At 39.8% G+C, this 22,678-nt stretch overlaps 1 protein-coding gene across 2 annotated transcripts in view; it reads right to left on the bottom strand.

Annotated features, from left to right (window-relative positions):
• Positions 1-22,678, bottom strand: part of LOC124798390 (caspase-7-like) — a 218,376-nt gene that overhangs the window by 170,663 nt on the left and 25,035 nt on the right. The gene's annotated exons all lie outside the window — the stretch shown is intronic.

Genomic DNA, 22,678 nt, shown 5'->3' with positions numbered 1-22,678 from the left:
CACTAATGCTGCTGAGTCGGCAGGTCGGTAAAAGGAGCCAATTATAACCTAGCTCGGTTGCTGAGTGTAACCTCCACCCATAATAATTCACAGGAACTATCCACTTCTACTTCACTACAGGATAAACTACTACTAACAGCGACAAACATGCCACCATCGGCTGCATGCAATCTATCCTTTCTAAATACCATCTGTGCCTTTGTAAAAATTTCAGCAGAATTTATCTCTGGTTTCAGCCAACTTTCCGTACCAATAACGATTTCAGCTTCGGTGCTTTCTATCAGTGCTTGAAGTTCCAGTACTTTACCAATGCAGCTTTGACAGTTTACAATTACAATACGATTGCTACTTGGTCCCTGCATGTCCTGACTTTGCCCTGCACCCTTTGAGGCTGTTGCCCTTTCTGTACTAGCCCAAGGCCATCTAACCTAAAAAACTGCCCAGTCCACGCCACACAACCCCTGCTACCCTTGTAGCCGCCTGCTGCGTGTAGTGGACTCCTGACCTATCCAGCGGAACCCGAAACCCCACCACCCTATGGCACAAGTCGAGGAATCTGCAGCCCATGCAGTCGCAGAACCGTCTCAGCCTCTGATTCAGACCCTCCACTCGGCTCTGTACCAAAGGTCCGCAGTCAGTCCTGTCGAAGATGCTGCAGATGGTGAGCTCTGCTTTCATCCCACTAGCGAGACTGGCAGTCTTCACCAAGTCAGATAGCCGCCGGAAGCCAGAGAGGATTTCCTCCGAGCCATAGCGACAAACATCATTGGTGCCAGCATGAGCGACCACCTGCAGATGGGTGCACCCTGTACCCTTCATGGCATCTGGAAGGGCCCTTTCCACATCTGGAATGACTTCCCCCGGTATGCACACAGAGCGCACATTGGTTTTCTTCCCCTCTCTTGCTGCCATATCCCTAAGGGGCCCCATTACGCGCCTGACGTTGGAGCCCCCAACTACCAGTAAGCCCACCCTCTGTGACCGCCCGGATCTTGCAGACTGAGGGGCAACCTCTGGAACAGGACAAGCAGCCATGTCCGACCGAAGATAAGTATCAGCTGGAGACAGAGCCTGAAACCGGTTCGTCAGACACCAAACTGGAGAGGCCTTCCGTTCAGCCCTCCGGAATATTTTTAGCCCCCTGCCACACCTCGAGACGACCTCCCACTCTAGCACGGGTGAGGGGTCAGCCTCAATGTGGGCAGTATCCCGGGCAGCCACAGCCGTAGTCCGATTGGGGAATGCGTGGGACGAGCTGTCCGTCCCCGACAAACCCCCATCCGGACCCTCACAGTGATGCCCATTGGCAACAGCCTCAAGCTGTGTGACCAAATCCAACACTGCCTGAAGCTGGGAGCGAAGGGATGCTGACTCAGTCCGCATCCGAACACAACAGTTGCAGTCCATATCCATGCTAAAAGCTGTTGTGAAAAAATGTCTGAACTAATCTACAGAGAGCACAAACAATTCGACACAAAATTTAAACAGTTATTAAAATACAAGATTGCCTAGTAAATGCAGTAATGCTGCTACTTGCGCACTGCTGACACACTGCTCGGCAGCGGCAGGAGACTACGCAATTTTACACTATTCAGGTACTAAAACGCGATGCTAAAACTCTCAAATACTATAAGAAGCCCAAAATTTATGAATTAAACAATGCAAGTACCCAAAAACACACAAAGAAATTAAGAATTAAACTATGTAACAAATAAGTCAGCTAAGAGTATATGATTTGCTGCTGGCAGCTGCTTTTCCAACGGCGGCATGGAGCACACTCGATGTTAACAAATTTCTCTTCTTCAGAAACGCTTTCCTTGCCATTGCCAGATTACATTTTATATCCTCTCTACTTCGACCATCGTCAGTTATTTTGCTCCCCAAATAGCAAAACTCGTTTACTACTTTCAGTGTCTCACTTCCTAATCTAATTCCCACAGCATCACCCGATTTAATTCGACTACATTCCATTATCCTCGTTTTGCTTTTCTTGATGTTCATATTATATCCTCCTTTCAAGACACTGTCCATTCCGTTCAGCTGCTCTTCCAGGTCCTTTGCTGTCTCTGGCAGAATTACAATGTCATCGGCGGGCCTCAAAGTTTTTGTTTCTTCTCCATGGATTTTAATACCTACTCCGAATTTTTCTTTTGTTTCCTTTACTGCTTGCTCAATATAGAGATTGAATGACATTGGGGATAGGCTACAACCCTGTCTCACTCCCTTCCCAAACACTGCTTCTCTTTCGTGTCCCTCGACTCTTATAACTGCCATCTGGTTTCTGTACAAATTGTAAATAGCCTTTAACTCCCTGTATTTGACCCCTGCCACCTTCAGAACTTCAAAGAGAGTATTCCAGTCAACACTGTCAAAAGTTTTCCCTAAGTCTACAAATGCTAGTAATGTAGGTTTGCCTTTCCTTAATCTATTTTCTAAGATAGGGTCAGTATTGCCTCACGTGTACCAACATTTATATAGAATCCAAACCGATCTTCTCCGAGGTCGGCTTCTACCAGTTTTTCCATTCGTCTGTAAAGAATTCGTGTTAGTATTCTGCAGCTGTTGCTTATTAAACTGCTAGTTTGGTAATTTTAACATCTGTCAACACCTGCTTTCTTTGGGATTGGAATTATTATATTCTTCTTGAAGTCTGAGGGTATTTCGCCTGTCTCATACATCTTGCTCACCAGGTGGTAGAGTTTTGTCAGGGTTGGCTCTCCCAAGGCTGCCAGTAGTTCTAATGGAATGTTCGTCTACTCCTGGGCCTTGTTTTGCCTTAGGTCTTTCAGTGCTCTGTCAGACTCTTCATGCAGTATCATATCTCCTATTTCCTCTTCATCTACATTCTCTTCTGTTTCCATAACATTGTCCTCGAGAACATCACCCTTGTATTGACCCTCTATATACTCCTTCCACCTTTCTGCTTTCCCCATGTTTTCTAAATAAATAAAAAACAAAATAAATGAATAAAATAAAACTTCCGCTAATCCAGCACCCATATGCGCCAGGAATGGCCAGATTAGGGAGAGTCTAGTGTATTCTCTTCTTGTAGATGCCACTCCTGCCGTGGTGCGGTCGTAGTCTGCGGGCTATTGGCTGACGTCGTCTCACAGCCTTCTCTGGTCTTGTGTTCTTCATCTTCGTGCCGGCGCCTGTCGATACACTGGAATACTCCTTCTTTCTTGAACCAGTCCCTCACAGTGCGTATTTCGTGTGTGAGAACGTCTGCCATTTCAACCGAAGAAAAGAAACTGATTTGAATATTACCAATTGTCGTCTTACGTCTGTACCTTCAGACGATGTGATTGCTTGCACTATTGACCGCGTACGTATTGGCATTCTGCTTTGAAACACTCGACCGTCTTCGGGCAATGTCGGTTGTCGGCAGAATACACCGAAGACGATGCCACTGTGAACCATTGTCCAACTATGCCATAAGTGGTCTGTGGTGAACATCGGACAAATTGAATAGCGGCCACTGTAGTGGTAAACCTATGCACGAAATATCCCTTTGCTTGCACTTTGGTGTGTTTAAAGATCTGTAGTTCAAACAAAATATAATAGGCCCTACGGGGTACAACAGTAATTTATATTCAATAGTACATGATTCTGAAAACGAAAGTTAGATGGAACAGCACTATCTTTGAGCCTTCTGCAATTTACATAGTTCCTAATAAAACAGCGTCCCTCAGAATGTTCCGAATATAGAAACTCGTTTTTTGTCGGTCGGGAAGTGTGCCTCCTGATAGCATTTAACCTTTCCAAAAGTTGTGGTTTTGAAACAGGAAACTTGCAATTAAATGCGTGTTTATTATATTATCACGCTATAGACACAGTTATAAGGCAAGTGCATTAATATACAAAACATTTAAAAATATCCACAAACTTTCGAAAGTTAATGTTGGTCACATTATCGAATTAATTTGGGCAATTAAACGCTGCATTTAAATTCTTCCCCACCTTTTTCACATAAATTAGAATGAGTAGAATGGGCAATTACCACCAACAAATACAGTATATATCCCCCGATAAATACATAATTTCCAATCTATGTTCTTAAAAGCCGCTGGCAACGGCCTTGCCGCAGTGGGTACACCGGTTCCCGTGAGATCACCGAAGTTAAGCGCTGTCGGGCGTGGTCGGTGCTTGGATGGGTGACCATCCAGGCTGCCATACGCTGTTGCCATTTTTAGGGGTGCACTCAGCCTCGTGATGCCAATTGAGGAGGTACTCGACCGAACAGTAGCGGCTTCGGTCAAGAATACCATCTTACGACCAGGAGAGTGGTGTGCTGACGCCACGCCCCTCCTATCCACATCCTCCACCGAGGATGACACGGCGGTCGGATGGTCCTGGTAGGCCACTCGTGGCCTGAAGACAGAGTGAGTTCTTAAAAGCCACACAATACGCTTCTACTTGACAGAACCTTACTACCACAATGGCATCTGCTGAAGGTTCAAAATTCCCCTGTGCCGTCAGCAAGTCTTAGTTATTTTTTAAAGGTGTTTGCTGTGACCCCAGCATCAGCTAAGATAATGTTGAAATTGGCGAAACAAGCGGTTTGGCGAACTTACGGGAACTCACTTCTAGAAATGTATGAGAATACTGTAATGAATAAAGACACTGTATACCAGAATCCAAAGGGGATGGGGGGGGGGGGGGGGGGGGGGGAGGAGAAGTGCCAGCTCGTGTCCCTCCTGGGCTGTACCAAGAACGTGGCGAGATAGGGCACAGGATGTGTGCAAACCTGACCCATTAAGAAAAGGAAAATACAAAAAAAAAGACAACAGAAAAAACTGATTAAAATTTTTGGATCACCCATGTGGCGGGTAAAGGATGGTAAAGACCCCTACACATGCACCAACTTGTCGGCCAATCGACGGCAAATTTCCTGGCAGCCTATACAGGGTGGTCCATTGATTGTGACCGGGCCAAATGTCTCACGAAATAAGCGTCAAATGAAAAAACTACAAAGAACGAAACTTGTCTAGCTTGAAGGCGGAAACCAGATGGCGCTGTGGTTGGCGCACTAGATGACGCTGCCATAGGTCAAACGGATATCAACTGCGTTTTTTTAAATACGAACCCCCATTTTTTATTACATATTCGTGTAGTACGTAAAGAAATATGAATGTTTTAGTTGGACCACTTTTCTCGCTTTGTGATAGATGGCGCTGTAATAGTCACTAACATATGGCTCGCAATTTTAGACGAACAGTAGGTAACAGGTAGGTTTATTAAATTAAAATACAGAATGTAGGTACGTTTGAACGTTTTATTTCGGTTGTTCCAATGTGATACATGTACCTTTGTGAACTTATCAATTCTGAGGACGCATGCTGTTACAGCGTGATTACCTGTAAATACCACATTAATGCAATAAATGCTCAAAATGGTGTCCGTCAACCTCAATGAATTTGGCAATACGTGTAACAACATTTCTCTCATTAGCGAATAGTTCACCTTCCGTAATGTTCGCGCATGCATCGAAAATGCGCTGACGTATGTTGTCACGCGTTGTCGGTGGATCATGATAGCAAATATAATTCAACTTTCCCAACAGAAAGAAATCCGGGGACGTCAGATCCGGTGAAGGTGCGGGCCATGGTATGGTGCTTCGATGACCAATCCACCTGTCATGAAATATGCTGTTCAATACTGCTTCAAACGCATGCGAGCTATGTACCGGACATCCATCATGTTGGAAGTACATTGCCACTCTGTCATGCAGTGAACCACCTTGTAGTAACATCGGTAGAACACTACGTAGGAAATTAGCGTACATTGCACCATTTAGATTGCCATCAATAAAATGGGGACCAATTATTGCCATCACTAAAATGGGGACCAATTATCTTTCCTCCCATAATGCCGCACCACACATTAAGCCGCCAAGGTCGCTGATGTTCCACTTGTCGCAACCATCGTGGATTTTCCGTTGTCCAATTGTGGATATTATGCCGGTTTACATTACCGCTGTTGGTAAATAGAACGCGTGCAAAAAATCTGTCATCGACCCGTAATTTCTCTTGTGCCCAGTGGCAGAACTGTATACGACGTTCAAAGTCGTCGCCTTGCAATTCCTCGTCCACAGAATTATGGTGCAACCGATGTTGATGTAGCATTCTCAACACCGACAATTTTGAGATTCCCGATTCTCGCACAGTTCGTCTGCTACTGATGTGCAGATTAGCCATGACAGCAGCTCAAACACCTACTTGAGCATCATCATTTGTTGCAGGTCGTGGTTGACTTTTCACATGTGGCTGAACACCTCCTGTTTCCTTAAATAACGTAACTATCCGGCGAACGATCCGGACACTTGGATGATGTCGTCCACGATACCGAGCAGTATACATAGCACACGGCCATTGAGCATTTTGATCACAATAGCTATACATCAACACGGTATCGACCTTTTCCGCAATTGGTAAACAGTCCATTTTAACACGGGTAATGTATCACGAAGCAAATACCGTCCGCACTGGCGGAATGTTGCTTGATACCACGTACTTATACACTCCTGGAAATGGAAAAAAGAACACATTGACAACGGTGTGTCAGACCCATCATACTTGCTCCGGACACTGCGAGAGGGCTGTACAAGCAATGATCACAAGCACGGCACAGCGGACACACCAGGAACCGCGGTGTTGGCCGTCGAATGGCGCTAGCTGCGCAGCATTTGTGCACCGCCGCCGTCAGTGTCAGCCAGTTTGCTGTGGCATACGGAGCTCCATCGCAGTCTTTAACACTGGTAGCATGCCGCGACAGCGTGGACGTGAACCGTATGTGCAGTTGACGGACTTTGAGCGAGGGCGTATAGTGGGCATGCGGGAGGCCGGGTGGACGTACCGCCGAATTGCTCAACACATGGGGCGTGAGGTCTCCACAGTACATCGATGTTGTCGCCAGTGGTCGGCGGAAGGTGCACGTGCCCGTCGACCTGGGACCGGACCGCAGCGACGCACGGATGCACGCCAAGACCGTAGGATCCTACGCAGTGCTGTAGGGGACCGCACCGCCACTTCCCAGCAAATTAGGGACACTGTTGCTCCTGGGGTATCGGCGAGGACCATTCGCAACCGTCTCCGTGAAGCTGGGCTACGGTCCGGCACACCGTTAGGCCGTCTTCCGCTCACGCCCCAACATCGTGCAGCCCGCCTCCAGTGGTGTCGCGACAGGCGTGAATGGAGGGACGAATGGAGACGTGTCGTCTTCAGCGATGAGAGTCGCTTCTGCCTTGGTGCCAATGATGGTCGTATGCGTGTTTGGCGCCGTGCAGGTGAGCGGCACAATCAGGACTGCATACGACCGAGGCACACAGGGCCAACAACCGGCATCATGGTGTTGGGAGCGATCTCCTACACTGGCCGTACACCACTGGTGATCGTCGAGGGGACACTGAATAGTGCATCGTACATCCAAACCGTCATCGAACCCATCGTTCTACCATTCCTAGACCGGCAAGGGAACTTGCTGTTCCAACATGACAATGCACGTCCGCATGTATCCCGTGCCACCCAACGTGCTCTAGAAGGTGTAAGTCAACTACCCTGGCCAGCAAGATCTCCGGATCTGTCCCCTACTGAGCATGTTTGGGACTGGATGAAGCGTCGTCTCACGCGGTCTGCACGTCCAGCACGAACGCTGGTCCAACTGAGGCGCCAGGTGGAAATGGCATGGCAAGCCGTTCCACAGGACTACATCCAGCATCTCTACGATCGTCTCCATGGGAGAATAGCAGCCTGCATTGCTGCGAAAGGTGGATATACACTGTACTAGTGCCGACATTGTGCATGCTCTGTTGCCTGTGTCTATGTGCCTGTGGTTCTGTCAGTGTGATCATGTGATGTATCTGACCCCAGGAATGTGTCAATAAAGTTTCCCCTTCCTGGGACAATGAATTCACAGTGTTCTTATTTCAATTTCCAGGAGTGTATATTCGAACTATTACAGCGCCATCTATCACAAAGCGAAAAAAGTAGTCGAACTAAAACATTCATATTTCTTTAGGTACTACACGAATAAGTAATAAAAAATGGGGGTTCCTATTTAAAAAAACGCTGTTGATATCCGTTTGACCTGTGGCAGCGCCATCTAGCGGGCCAACCATAGTGCCATCTGGTTTCCCCCTTCAAGCTAGACGAGTTTCATTCTTTGTAGGTTTTTCGTTTGATGCTTATTTCATGAGATATTGGCCCAGTCACGATCAATGGACCACCCTTTATACGTCCAGATCGTCTGCAGTCAGCGATTACAGCGCCGCCCTGTTGTTGTGGTTTGTTTATCTTAAGTTTTATTGAGTTTATATTCTACGAGATCCCAGTCGGTTTTACACAGAAACAAAAACAGGGTTTGCCTTGACTGTTTTAGAGGCAACAAGCAAAAAAAAAAGCTGAGATTAAGTCATGGGCAAAGAATTTGCTAAGGCAAGGAAAGAAATTTACGCACGTACTGTTGCTTAAACAGTTGAGAGCCGATGGGTTTCGTCATTATCAAATCGTTCTCAACGAAAAAGAATGCAGTGATGAGAGAGGTTGTAAACTGCGAGGAGAGGCTGTTAACTACATTACTATTTCTAGCCAGTGGCATAAATTGAGAATTATTAAGTAAAATGATTCTTGAAATATGCAACGTGATTGAGCAAATAGATCATGTAAAGCAAAATAAATAATACAAAAGACGTTCATGTGAACAGAAAAATTAAGGAGGCATTTGGAGAAAAGAGGAGCAGCTATATGAATATCAAGAACTCAGATGGAAAACCTGTCCTAAGCAAAGAAGGGGTAACTGAAAGGTGGAAGCGGCATATACAGTGTCTATACACGGGAGATGAAAATGAAGGGTGTATTACAGAAACAGAAGAGGACATAGATGAAGACGAAATGGGAGGTAGGAATTTGACAGTGCACCAAAAGACTCATGTCGGAACAAGGCCCGGAGAGTAGACGTCATTCGGTCAGTGCTACTGATAGCCTTGGGAGAGCCAGTCATGGCAAAACTCTTCTATCTGGCGTACAAGATGTAAGAGAAAGGTAAGATATTTGGAAATTTGTGGTATGTTCCTATAGGACCAAACTCCTGTGGTCATCTGTCCCTAGGCTTACACACTACTTAAACTAACTTAGGCTAAGGACAACACACACAAACTCACACCCATGTCCAAGGGGGGACTCGAACCTCCAACAGGGTGAGCCGTGCAAACTGTGGCAAGGCAACCAGACCGTGAGGCTACGCTGCGCTGCACAGGTAAGATACACTCAGACCTTAAGAAGAACATAATAATTCCAATGACAAAGAAAGCAGTTGCTGACTGGTGTGAAAATTACCGAACTATCAGTTTTAAGTCAGGTTATAACATCTTAGATCTAATGCTGTACTGATTTCTTTTGCCTTTAGTTTGATGTTTAATGTCAAAACATTGAGTTTCTGTAAATGTTTTGATTGCATTGATAGCACAAGTGTTCACTTTTTTCCTTTGTAAGAACTTTGATATCATGGTTTGATTCTATGCAAGATATAGTGTATCTATCATTTAAATTCTTTGTCTCATTTGGAGGGAACAAAACTTAATGTATATAATTGTAATTTTGTTTAAATAATTTTTTGTACAAATGTCAATATGTGCAAAGGTTCTGTGTTATTTAATATGTTTGGTTGCTGTTATGTAAAGACTGATCCTCACTAAGGGCTCTTAGTTATTTTTTATGTAAAAGGTGGTGTGGTTCCCCTACGGAACTGAACTTAGCAGCGCGCAAATTGTGGTTGGCACAGGTAGAAAAGGTGGATTAAGAGTCAGTCGGGGACGAGCTACCGAACTATCAACTGCTTATGTAGAAGTTGTGTATTGTGCTGGTTCCGAGAGAGGCTTTTCCTGGCACTTTCCAATGTCTCGGATGGATGGATAAAGAGCTAGGACTATTCTGGAATTGGTATCTATCATCGCCACCAATAAATGACAGAGTCCAGCAATTCTACCTGCAAATACATCTACCAACATGAACTTGCCACCACACTGCGCAATCACTATAATGGAACAGAAGAACTATACTAATGTACAGTGAAGGATCAGCTCACTGGATGTTTCAGTGTGCTCAAATATAAGGTAATTTATAACTGAATTTATGTCCCTACCTTGATTTTTTCCTTATCACAATGTAATGGTACTTTGACTTCCGCAAAGTTATAATTTACGATCGCGCACGCAGAAGAGCGTTGCGTCAGCGACCGATTTTATAAATAATTTTGTTCTTTTTTTTTTTACTTTTGCGTAGTTTTTTGTTTTTAAGAACTAATGGAGGACTCTCTCTCTTGTCTTGATAAGAAAGACGTGTATTTATGTGTTGAATGTGCCTTTTGGTGAAAATTAAAATTACATTACAAAGCGATGTTGTTTCAATAGCTAATGAGGAGAAGATAATAAAAGGTAACACTACAATTGGCGTCCTGGTGACAGGACTTGCAATCTTCGGATTTGATACAAGTGCAGTTTGGATTTGATACAAGTGCAGTTATTATAAATTTTGGACATTTTATCTAATTTTAACCACTTAATAGCATCAGAAAATGAATTTGGACTAAGTCTCATTCATTTCAATTGTAATGTTACATGCATGAAATTTACAACAATATTGTTTTCCCTGTTATTAATTTGTGTTAATTTTCATTTTCATGGTGAGGAAATTAATTTGGTAAAAAAAAGGGAAAAGGATAACGTTCCATAAAATAATTTGCACGGACGCGAAAGAAAAATTTTGGATTGAAAACTGTATATTTGACGCTACATTTGCAACATAAGACTGAAAAAAATTGGTGAGTACAGAAATTTACATTTTTTCCAGTTTCAAGCAGCCATCTGTACTTCGTTTATTCCGATCCATTTATTTCGAAATTATTTTTTCAAATTGTAGTTAAAATTGATTTACTACTATTATTGGAAATGGTAAGTGAAGAGCATATTCACAGTCATTTATTTGTGAGAGGGAAATTTCAGTGCCAATTTAATAATTCAATTTCTAATTAGAAATCATATAGAAATATCCATTTCCATAAGAGAAATTTCAGATTTCAACATATCATATTTAAATTTTTTTTTTTTACCATTGGAAAATTTTATTTGCAATTAATTATGAAAATCGCAAGATGGACACTAGACGCGTAGAAATTGTTTCCGCGGACGAGCTTAGTGAAAGTGACACATTGCAAAACATGTCCGACAGTCAAATGAATATAGAACTTAATAGGGAGGATGTTCAAGACATAATTTTACCAGATCGATTAAGACAACAACCCCTATATTTAAACAGATATACAGGCGAATGGAGAGTGAGTACTACGCGACAAAACGTGACACTGACAATTTCAACTTCAGAACCAGACATCAATCAGACACGAAAAAATGACGAAACTAAGACACAGGACTCTGACATGCTCAACCAGATTCTGAAGTTACTTGGTGACCAAAACAGAAAATTTGACACTTTAGACAAAAGATTTGACGCTTTAGACGAGAAAAATGACAATTTAAAACGTGACATTGGGAAATTTGACACTAAATTCGATGAACTGACACGGGACATAAAACAAAATTTTGAAAAACAATCGAGACAAATTGCCGACTTGACAAAAACCACCAGTAGTCTTGGAAGGAAATTTACTGACTTATCAGACAAGGTTACGAGACAAGAAAAGGTATTTGTGGAATTCAGTGACGAGACAAAAACTGACTTACAACGATGTAATGAGAAATTGTTAACAGTAGTTTTTGAACAACAGAAAACCAGTACCCAATTTGACGAATTACGACAGTCACACAATTCCGTAAAAACAAACCAAGAACACTTAGACCTGACGATTACAGACCTTTCAGACACATTAAATGATGTAACATTGGAGCAGAAATCCTTACAGGAAAAGTTAGAAAAGCTTGAAGACAGAGCAGATGTAGCATCTTTAAAGAATGACACAACTCTAGCAGAAAAACTTGTACATGAATGCAAATTATGTGATGATTATTTAGATGAGAAGTTTGAGACAATGACACAGATCATTTTAGATAAGACAAAGGAACAAGTAAAGGGAGAAACAGATAATATTCAGAAAGAGGTACGTAAACTTAAAGAGAATGTAATACCAAGTTCGTCAGTGATACCAAAACCCATAACAGACAACCAAAACATAAATGAGAATCATAATAATGCTAGACCCAGCACACAGCCGAAAATAGAATTACCAATGAGTGATACAAATCCCAATTAACCATTTTCAATGCTACCACAAGATCAAAATTACTATCAGACATCACCACATATTACGCACAGATTGACACAAAATACAGGACCCATAATACCATCGGGAGTAGCTGATGAAACATTAGTACGACATGGATACTTTCAGACATTTTCATGTGATGAGAAAGACAAAGTGCATCCGATTGTTTTCATCCGCTCTTCTGATGGTATTTTCCCGAGACATTGGTTAGAAGCCGACAAAATTCGATATGTTACAAATTTGTTACGTGGAAGAGCAGCTAAGTGGGGAGCAGCAATTAAAAGACAATGTTTAACATTTGAACAGTTTGAACAAGTATTTCTTGAGGAATTCTGGTCGATCACAGAACAGCAAAGTTTAAAACGAGAAGTATACAATCCAGAAATTTACAACCCGAAGAAAGAGACTTTACGACAATACTTTGAACGCTACCTAGACAAAACATTATATTGGACAAAACCAGCAGATTTACCAGATGTAATTAGAACACTTAAAAGCCACTTACCATTTCCTTACCATGATAAATTAATAGGAGTGTCCGAGGACAACATAAAGAATTTTTTCAGTTATGCTGATGAGATAGATGTTGTTTACAGAGATGAGATCAGGAATTTCAATCAACTGTATCCGATCCATCCAAGCAATTCGCGTACGCACAACAGAAATGACAGAGGCTATTGGAATCCGCCTCCGACACCACAACAAACACTCAAAGAAACAATTCACACTACACTGGGGCAAATCCATTCAATATTAGGAGAAACAACTCGCAGCATTGGCAAGGAAACAGTAATTATTACTATAATGGTTATCCGAACAGTAATTACAATCAGAACAATAACAGTTATATTCAAAATAACAACAACAGAAGAAGGAACCGAAATTATAGAGATCAAAGAAGAGAGGATAACAGGTACCATCCAGGATATTTTCAGAGAAATAACATCCAACAACATCAAAACATGTATTGCAGGAATAACAGTAATGACAATACCAGTTACAGTCATGGGCGAAATAATGTATGGGGAAATCACAATGGACAACCGCCACGACACATGCAATACAGCAACCCTCAATTTGTACCTAACGGAACTCCCAATGCGACGCGGGGTAATGTCAACAACCAAACAGCTGATACTTGGGTGACGCGCGACAGAAATGTAAATATTATTGAGTTGGGCAATGAACCCAACCCGCAGCAACAACCGAATTTGCCGGAAAACGAACGACGACCGAGCTAAGCGCTCGAGTTACGGTCAATAGGGAGCAGAGCGCAACGGAACTGACGATTTGTTTTCTCCGATATGATGACAGTAAGAAAATATAATTCTTTTTCTATCAGGATGTAGATTTTAATAGTACCAGTAAAACAAAGAAGATTATTCAGGCTATAACACGAGTTATGATTGGTAGTTATGAAGTGGAAGTAATGTTAGATACAGGAGCAGCAGCAAGTGTCATTTCAATGTCCTTATATAATGAACTCAAACAAATAATGAACATACAAACATTGCCAGTACAGAATTATCACATTATAAGTGCCACCGGTAACAAATAAAAAAAATGAAATTTCAAGTGCTAATTACCTTCACATTTTCAAATATACCACTCAATTACAGTTTTCTGGTAGTAGACAAATTAGTTATGCATTGCATATTAGGAATTGAGTTTTTGAATGAATATCAAGCAATCATAGATTTAGGAAAAGGGAAATGTCATTTAACCATAAACCAACAACAACTGACAATAGAGTTAACACAGGGTAAAAACTTAAACAGTAAACAAGGTAAATTTGAACAGTTACATTTTGTGTATCCACCAGCAATAAACATATCTGATTTACCTTTTAATGAAGCTGCATCTCAGGGAATTAAACCTAATGATTTATATGAGAAATGCACAGAATCTGAATATCTGACGAAGGAACAACAACTTGAATTACTTGAAGTTTTGCAGCAATTTGCTGAGGTATTTGTGGAGAAACCTGGAATTATTAGAGGCTATACTTATGAGATGGATGTTAAACCACACAAAACATACTGTAGAACATATTATAATATTCCTTGGTCAAAGAAACCCGCAGTTTTGAAAGAGATTGAAAAAATGCAAGCTTGGGGTATCATTGAAAGGTCACATTCACCATATTGCAGTCCGATACTAGCAGTTAATAAAGAGGATGGTAGTGTAAGGTTAGTGCTGGACGCACGAGAAATTAACAAAGTTATAATCCCAATCAACACACGACCTATTAATTTGGAAGAACAACTTTTAAAATTTCATAATGTACAGTATTTAACCAATATCGACCTCCGCTCATCATTTTGGCAGGTGAACCTCCATAAAAATAGTCGTAAATACACTGCATTTCTATGTGAGGGACGTAGTTATCAATTTTGTGTTCTACCCTTTGGTCTACGAGTGAGTGCTGGAGTATTTGTTGAAGCCTTAGATGCTGTTCTTGGACCACAATTGTTACCGTAAATCACAGTTTATGTTGACGACATTGTCATTGCCACCACTACTTGGGAAGAACATGTAAATCTTTTGAAGCAACTTTTGACTAAATTTTGTGATGTAAGTGTCACTATCAATTTATCAAAGACGAAATTATGGAGGAGAGAAATCAAATTCCTTAGTCACATCATATCAACTGAAGGCATTTATCCAGACTCAAGAAAAATTGATGCAATAAAGAATTTTCCATCCCCACAGAATCGTAAACAACTCAAAGCCTTTCTTGGTCTATCTTCATTCTTCAGGAAATTTGTACCCTATGACCTTCTTAACAGTCCACATCTTCTATCTTTACTCAAAAGAAATAATATTTGGAAATGGACAGAGTTCTGTCAGACAGATTTTGAAGCGATTAAGAATGCTTTAGTTAATGCACCGTTGTTATGTCAACCTGACATGACGTCAGACTTTTGCCTAGTAACAGATGCAAGTTCCTATGGGCTCGGAGCATTTTTATTCCAAATTCATGTAGAAGATGAACAAACAGTCATCAAACCTATAAGTTTTGCTAGCCGCACGCTCACTGAATGCGAAAAGTCATATTCAGTGACTGAGCGCGAAAAACTAGCCATAGTATGGGCGTTTCGCAAGTTTCGCTACTTTCTATGGGGAAAACTTACTAAGCTTTATACTGATCATCAAGCTCTTTCTTTCCTGCTATCATGCAAGTTATTACATCCACGTCTTGCACGCTAGTGTGCATCACTACAAGAATATGATTTTGATATTATATATATAAAAGGAGAATCCAACATTATAGCCGATGCTCTATCTCGTTTGCCACAAGGCCTACAAGAATTTTCAGATGTGACAGAACAAACATCAGATTTTAAAATTTTACTCATGTATGACGGTACATTTGCACCTTACTACAAAAACATGTGCAGGAAGTTAGCCATATTGCAGGACAATGATCCCAGGTGGATCCAGATAAAGAATAAATTACGTGCAGGAACAGACCCACATCTTGAAAAATATTACATGTTACACAAAGAAGTATTATTTCACCGACGAAACCCTGAATCACAGCATTGGTGTGTTTGCTTACCAGAAGCTCATGTTGATGATTTTATTTTATTACACACAGAACTTGGGGACACTATGGTGTAACCAAATGTACAGATAAGATTATACAATATTGCTATTTTCCAAATTTAAGGCGAAGAGTATTGAGTAATATTAGGAAATGCATCATATGTCAGAAAGCCAAATATTCTAATCGCACAAGCATGAATGAATTGCACCCAATCATACCTAAGAGGCCATTACAGCTAATTTCTTTAGATATTGCAGGACCCTATCCAGAAGCACGTGGAGGAATGAAATACATCCTTGCTGTGTTAGATGTTTTCACAAAGTATTTAAAATTATATGCTTTACGTTCAGTTTCTACCACTGCTATTACCCGACGTCTATTAACAGATTATTTTGTAAGAATAGGAAAACCTGAAGTTATGATCACGGATAATGCAGCATATTTTACCAGTTTAAAATGGAAGACATTTATTGAAGAACAGAATGTTAAACATATTTTAATTTCAAGATTTCACACAGCAGGAAACCCAGTAGAAAGAACATTTCGAGAATTTGGACAGTTTATGAGAACACACACACCAGAGAAGCACACAAAATGGGTAGAATACCTAGCACCATTTGAACAAATAGTGAACAATTTAACTCACATTTCAACTGGATACACACCAACTGAATTAATTATGGATAAAACAGAAAGAAATGAATGGACAGACCCTCTACCTAAATTTACAGCAACAACAAATCATGTTAGTTTAGAAGAAAAGGTAAGACAAGCTTACACAACATTATGTGACAAAGCTAAGGAAAGAAAGCAGAAATATGACAGAGGTGTCAGGAAAGCACAAACATTTCAAGTTGATGAGTTAGTTTTACTAAGAACACATCCTAAACCCACAAAACTGAAACATTTAAACAGGAAATGGCAGATCTTATACTCTGGACCACACCGAATTGCAAATATTCCACACCATGGCTGTTATTCATTAGAATATCCATTAACACATAAACCCAGAGGTCTACATCCACACAGACATTTGAAAAAATACAGGAGGCAGAGAACTGAACAGAATTATTTTCTTTAGGAGGCATGCGATAATAGTAATGTTGATATGAGTGATGTGAGTGACTGAATGAGATGAGTGAATGTAATTTTAGTTTAATAAGAGGACAAATAGTAATACGGAGAGAGGTAAATGGTATATAACATAAGAAAATGGTATTATTATTATTATTGTTGTTGTTGAAGTAAAAAGTAAGTGGTGATGAATAAGAGGAAAATAAATATATATATATATATATAAATACAAAGATGAGGTGACTTACCGAACAAAAACGCTGGCAGGTCGATAGACACACAAACAAACACAAACATACACACAAAATTCAAGCTTTCGCAATAAATTGTTGCCTCATCAGGAAAGAGGGAAGGAGAGGGGAAGACGAAAGGAAGTGGGTTTTAAAGGAGAGGGTAAGGAGTCATTCCAATCCCGGGAGCGGAAAGACTTACCTTAGGGGGAAAAAAGGACAGGTATACACTCGCACACACGCACATATCCATCCACACATACAGACACAAGCAGACATATTTAAATATGTCTGCTTGTGTCTGTATGTGTGGATGGATATGTGCGTGTGTGCGAGTGTATACCTGTCCTTTTTTCCCCCTAAGGTAAGTCTTTCCGCTCCCGGGATTGGAATGACTCCTTACCCTCTCCTTTAAAACCCACTTCCTTTCGTCTTCCCCTCTCCTTCCCTCTTTCCTGATGAGGCAACAATTTGTTGCGAAAGCTTGAATTTTGTGTGTATGTTTGTGTTTGTTTGTGTGTCTATCGACCTGCCAGCGTTTTTGTTCGGTAAGTCACCTCATCTTTGTATTTATATATAATTTTTCCCACGTGGAATGTTTCCTTCCATTATATTAATATATATATATATATAATGCTGAGGAATGAGTATATGTTATTTTGTGAAGAATGAATAATGGATAGGTGAGAATGTTATGAGTAATTGAGAATATGTTGAGAGGAGAGAAACTAGATTTGAACGCTATATCACATGTTCTCATGGAATACAGAATGAAAGTAGTGGAAAGAATATTATTTATTGAAAGATTGGTATGCCTGAGATAATAACTTATGTGGTGTCTTATATATTCTTATAACTAAAGGTGAAAGTATAGATTTATGTGGAAAGAATTATTTACAGCAGCCACTGTTGGAAATATACCAGAAGATTTAAATCTATAACACTTTAACACTAATCTAATGGGAACTTGTAATGAAATTTTTGGAGTTATGTAGGCTTGACACTTCAGATTGGAAGAATTATTTAAGAGAACATATTTAGCAGTCATCTAATGACATAATTAAAGCTCATCTACTGAACTGAACTGATGCACCATTAAATAGAAAGGAGAATAAGGAGAAAACAAAACGTCAGTCCTCTGTTGCAGCTCATACTCTCATCCCTTCCTTAGAAAAATTTATACATGATGAAATATTTGACATTATACAATTCGTGATTATCTGACAGTATGGAGAGACATACACACATATTTATTTATGAATAGAATTTTACAGGTACCACAAGGTAAATACAGAATGGATATACAGCATGGAACGCAGCACCAATTATCTAAGAAGATGTATTTATTTATTAAGTAAAACATTTATTTATATTGCTTGATACTCATGAAAGGAAGGAGATGAACTACACAAACTTTATAGGAACATGATTGACTTGAACTAGATATATATATATATATACACTTACCACACTGATGTACATACTTGTAGGATCCTAAGATATTTAGAGGGGCACCGCTCTTAGAAACGGTAATAGAGGGGTACCACTCTTAGAAACAGCAATAGTGGGGACACCACACTTAGAAACGGTATTAGGTATAGGAACTTTTACATTATATTAAGTTAACATGTATTTTATTTATCATATTTTATTTTGTGTAGTCCATTGTAGGGGATGACTTTACTAGTATTTATGAAGTAGTCAGCAACCATCCCATGAACCTATCCTCCTACAGAGGGCTGTCTTGAAGCTTGAAATATGTGTAAATTTTATTCCAGGAGGCAAGATGAATTTTAAGTTGAATATTCTAGCGAGTTGCCTCAATTATCTTCAAATGTTGCAAGTGTAATGGAAAAAAAGGGGGGAGGGGGATGAGCTAACAAATAAAATGTATATTTCAATCTGAATGTAATGTAATTCACATGTCAGCACAATGATATTGAATGTACTATATGACAACAATGTATCTCATGTAATGATTAATTGTAAATATTTGTGTATTTATGTACTTACTATGTCAAGAAATGTATTTTAAGGAGATGTTAATGACCTGCAAAGGACTTGTGCATGTAGCATATGATTCATATAAATGGAACTGAAAATGCAAAGAAGAAACCAACGTGATGGAACACTGGTCAAGCAATATTTACGTAGTGTCAATATGCTTTGAAGTGTATGGTGTTGTGGAAGCCGGCAGGTCTTCAGGTTGGTGTAAAAGACAAGCTCATCACCTGTCGTAGGCAGTGAGGTGTTTCCTGTGCCCTCATTGACCATTTATAACCCGGTAGACGCCACCAAAATTCGACTGCTGGAGATCACAATTTCGTGTTGACACATTGAACAAACTTTGGATTTTCTTCAAGTCCCACGCAAGAGATCCAGGCAGTACACACACACACACTGAGAATCCGATACTACGTTTAAAGACATTGGAGCAATATAATAGAAACATTTATTGTTCGAATTAATTCCATTGTAAACACGAATCATGTGAACTGAATTCAAACGCTGTGCTAAGCAACGATAATACGCTGCAATTCAAAGACATTAATGTTACGACTCCTAAAGAAGATACACACCAAAAAGACTGTATACAAAGACTGATATGCAAGGAGCTTTGTGCTCAGAAATATTTATTGTAATATGTAAATTTCTTATTTTCTCGTATATGTATGTATCTATGTAAATTTTCTATACTGCCACGCTCGCTTGCGGAGCGTGTCAGTAGAGGAGGCATTGTAATGGTACTTTGACTTCCGCAAAGTTATAATTTACGATCACGCAGAAGAGCGCTGCGCCAGCGACCGATTTTATAAATAATTTTGTTCTTTTTCTTTTACTTTTGCGTAGTTTTTTGTTTTTAAGAACTAATGGAGGACTCTCTCTCTTGTCTTGATAAGAAAGACGTGTATTTATGTGTTGAATGTGCCTTTTGGTGAAAATTAAAATTACATTACAAAGCGATGTTGTTTCAATAGCTAATGAGGAGAAGATAATAAAAGGTAAAACCACAACAACACCTCTCAGGTTCCTCTCCATTTGAACTATGATTACCCAGTGTCCTTGTTGTGGAAAAAACAAAAGCCTCAAAGCCAAACAGTTAATTAAATAATGTTGTTTGATCTTTGGTAAGAAGGGAGTACTGAAAGCCTCCCAGCGATTGAAACAGTCCAATTTAAAGTTTTGTGGACTTTCAAAGTTACTTATTTAATCATTGACTTAAAAGCAGAAGACTGTAGTAATAAAGACAATTTGCTGTTACTTTTAAAAATTAAAAGTTCTTAAAACTGAGGCTTATAAAGTTTTGCTTAGTTAATGATCATAGTGCTGCCTGTTGTAAATTTTAAAAGGTGAGTCAGTTTTTTTTTACAAATTTTTCAATATTGTGTCTCACTGCACTAAAAGTCATGAACGGCATTTGTGGAAAGTTATATACTCATGTTTGCTAAGTGCTTGTCTCTCTCGTGTATTGGAAGTGCATATTAATGGTGTAACATGATCCACAGTTTGTCTATTGTGCTCATGATAGATAACGATTAATAGAAAGACCACTATCTATGAAAATAGTAACTTCTTTACCCAAAAGACACTGAGATGTAATTTGTTAGTGAACTCTATTTAATTTTCATTCTAATTAGAAAGGTGTTTAGTAGTGAGAGACTTAATCTATGCACAATAACTAATTTTGCTGTGAACCATATTGATATTTCATGTCAAACAGGGATTTGTTTGAAAAGTAATATTTAACCTATGTCTAATTTATGATTCTACAGTGAATATTAACAGTAACGTTATTGAGATCATTCAGTTTGACTAAGTCGTCAAGGTAATAGTGTGTTTTGTTACCTGTTATGCAAATAGTTTGTTCTGCTCTGTCAGCTCCAACCTTAACGTTAACATACTGTATGCAGGTGCCAGAGTTCATTGCACTCTCATGTGACAAAGTTAAGGCTGTGTTTGCCCATTGAAGTTATTTATTTTGTTTCTTGAACAAGAATGTTACTCATTCTTATGCTTAATTAGGCTGTCGATCGTTTTTATTATCATTTGGACACTGTGTTTGGGTAAATTATTGTTTGTTTCTGTTTAAATATTTACGTAATTCTGACTTTCACTTCCTATAAGCCACCTCCGTTAGGTACATCGCGGTCATCACAACAAAATTTCTTTCAGAGGGTAACACTGCTCTGTTGCTTTATCCCATAATTGCTTTAACAATATAGTTCCATTTTACAATCTGCATCCAACTTTAAGGCTATGGTATAGCAGTAGCACACGGAAGATTTGCAAATTACTAACACGAATTGTTGAAGCCGACCTCGGAGACGATCAATTTGGATCCCAGGGAAACGTAGGAATACTCGAGGCAATACTGACCCTACGATTTATCTTAGAAGATATGTTAAAGAAAGTTATACCAATATTTATTGCATTTGTAGATTCGGAGAAAGTTTTTGACAATGTTGACTAGAACACACTCTCTGAAATTCATTAGATTGCGTGGTTAAAATACAGGGAGCGAAAGGCTATTTATAGGTTGTACAGAAACCAGGCGGCAGTTGAAAGAGCTGAGGGGTATGAAGCGGAAACAGTGGTTGATAAGAGAGTGAGACAGCTTTGTAGCCTATACCCCATGTTATTCAGTCTGTATATTGATCCAGCATTAAAGGAAAACAAAGAAAAATTTGGAGAATGAGCTACAGTTCAGGAAGAAGAAACAAAAAATTTGAGATTTGTCGATGACATTGCAATTCTGTCAGAGAAAGGAAAGGATATGGAAGAGCAGTTGAACAGACAGTGTCTTGAAAGGAAGATATGAGATGAACATCAACAGAAGCAAAACAAAGTTAATTGAATGTAATAGAATTAAATCACGTGATGCTGAGGGATTTAGGTTAGGGAACGAGACACTTAAACTAGTAGATGAGTTTTGCTATTTGGGCAGCAGAGTAACTGATGATGGCAGAAGTAGAGAGGGTATAAAATGTAGACTGGAAGTGGCAAGAAAATCTTTTCAGAAGAAAAGAAATTTGTCACCATAGAATATAGATTTAAGTTATGGGAAGTCTTTTCCGAAAGTATTTGTCTGGAGTGTACCCATGAACAGAAGTCAAACACATGCTACAAACAGTTTAGATAAGAAGAAAATAGAAGCTTTTGAAATGTGGCGCTACAGAATAACGCTGAAGATTAGATAGGTATATCACGTAACTAAGTAGGAGGTACTGAACGTAATTTGGCAGATAAGAAATTTGTAGCACAGCTTGACTGAAAGAGGAGAGTGGTTGGTAGGACACATTCTAAAACATCAAAGGATCATCACTTTAGTATTGGAAGGAAGTGTATTTCTGGGAGGGGGGGGGGGAGGAGGCGTAAAAATCATAGAGAGAGCGAGTGCACAGTAAATGAAGCATTTAACAACTACAACAACTGTATTTAAAAAATATCCCACACTTAACTGTTCATAGCAGACTGCTTGGATATGGTCTGAATTTTTTTTAAATTGTCTGTGCATTGGAACACGACAATTTATCAGACTATTTTCTTTGCA

This window comes from Schistocerca piceifrons, chromosome 1, assembly GCF_021461385.2.
Source record: "Schistocerca piceifrons isolate TAMUIC-IGC-003096 chromosome 1, iqSchPice1.1, whole genome shotgun sequence".
Classification (NCBI taxonomy): Eukaryota; Metazoa; Arthropoda; class Insecta; order Orthoptera; family Acrididae; genus Schistocerca; species Schistocerca piceifrons.
This window is presented reverse-complemented; position numbering and strand designations above follow the sequence as displayed.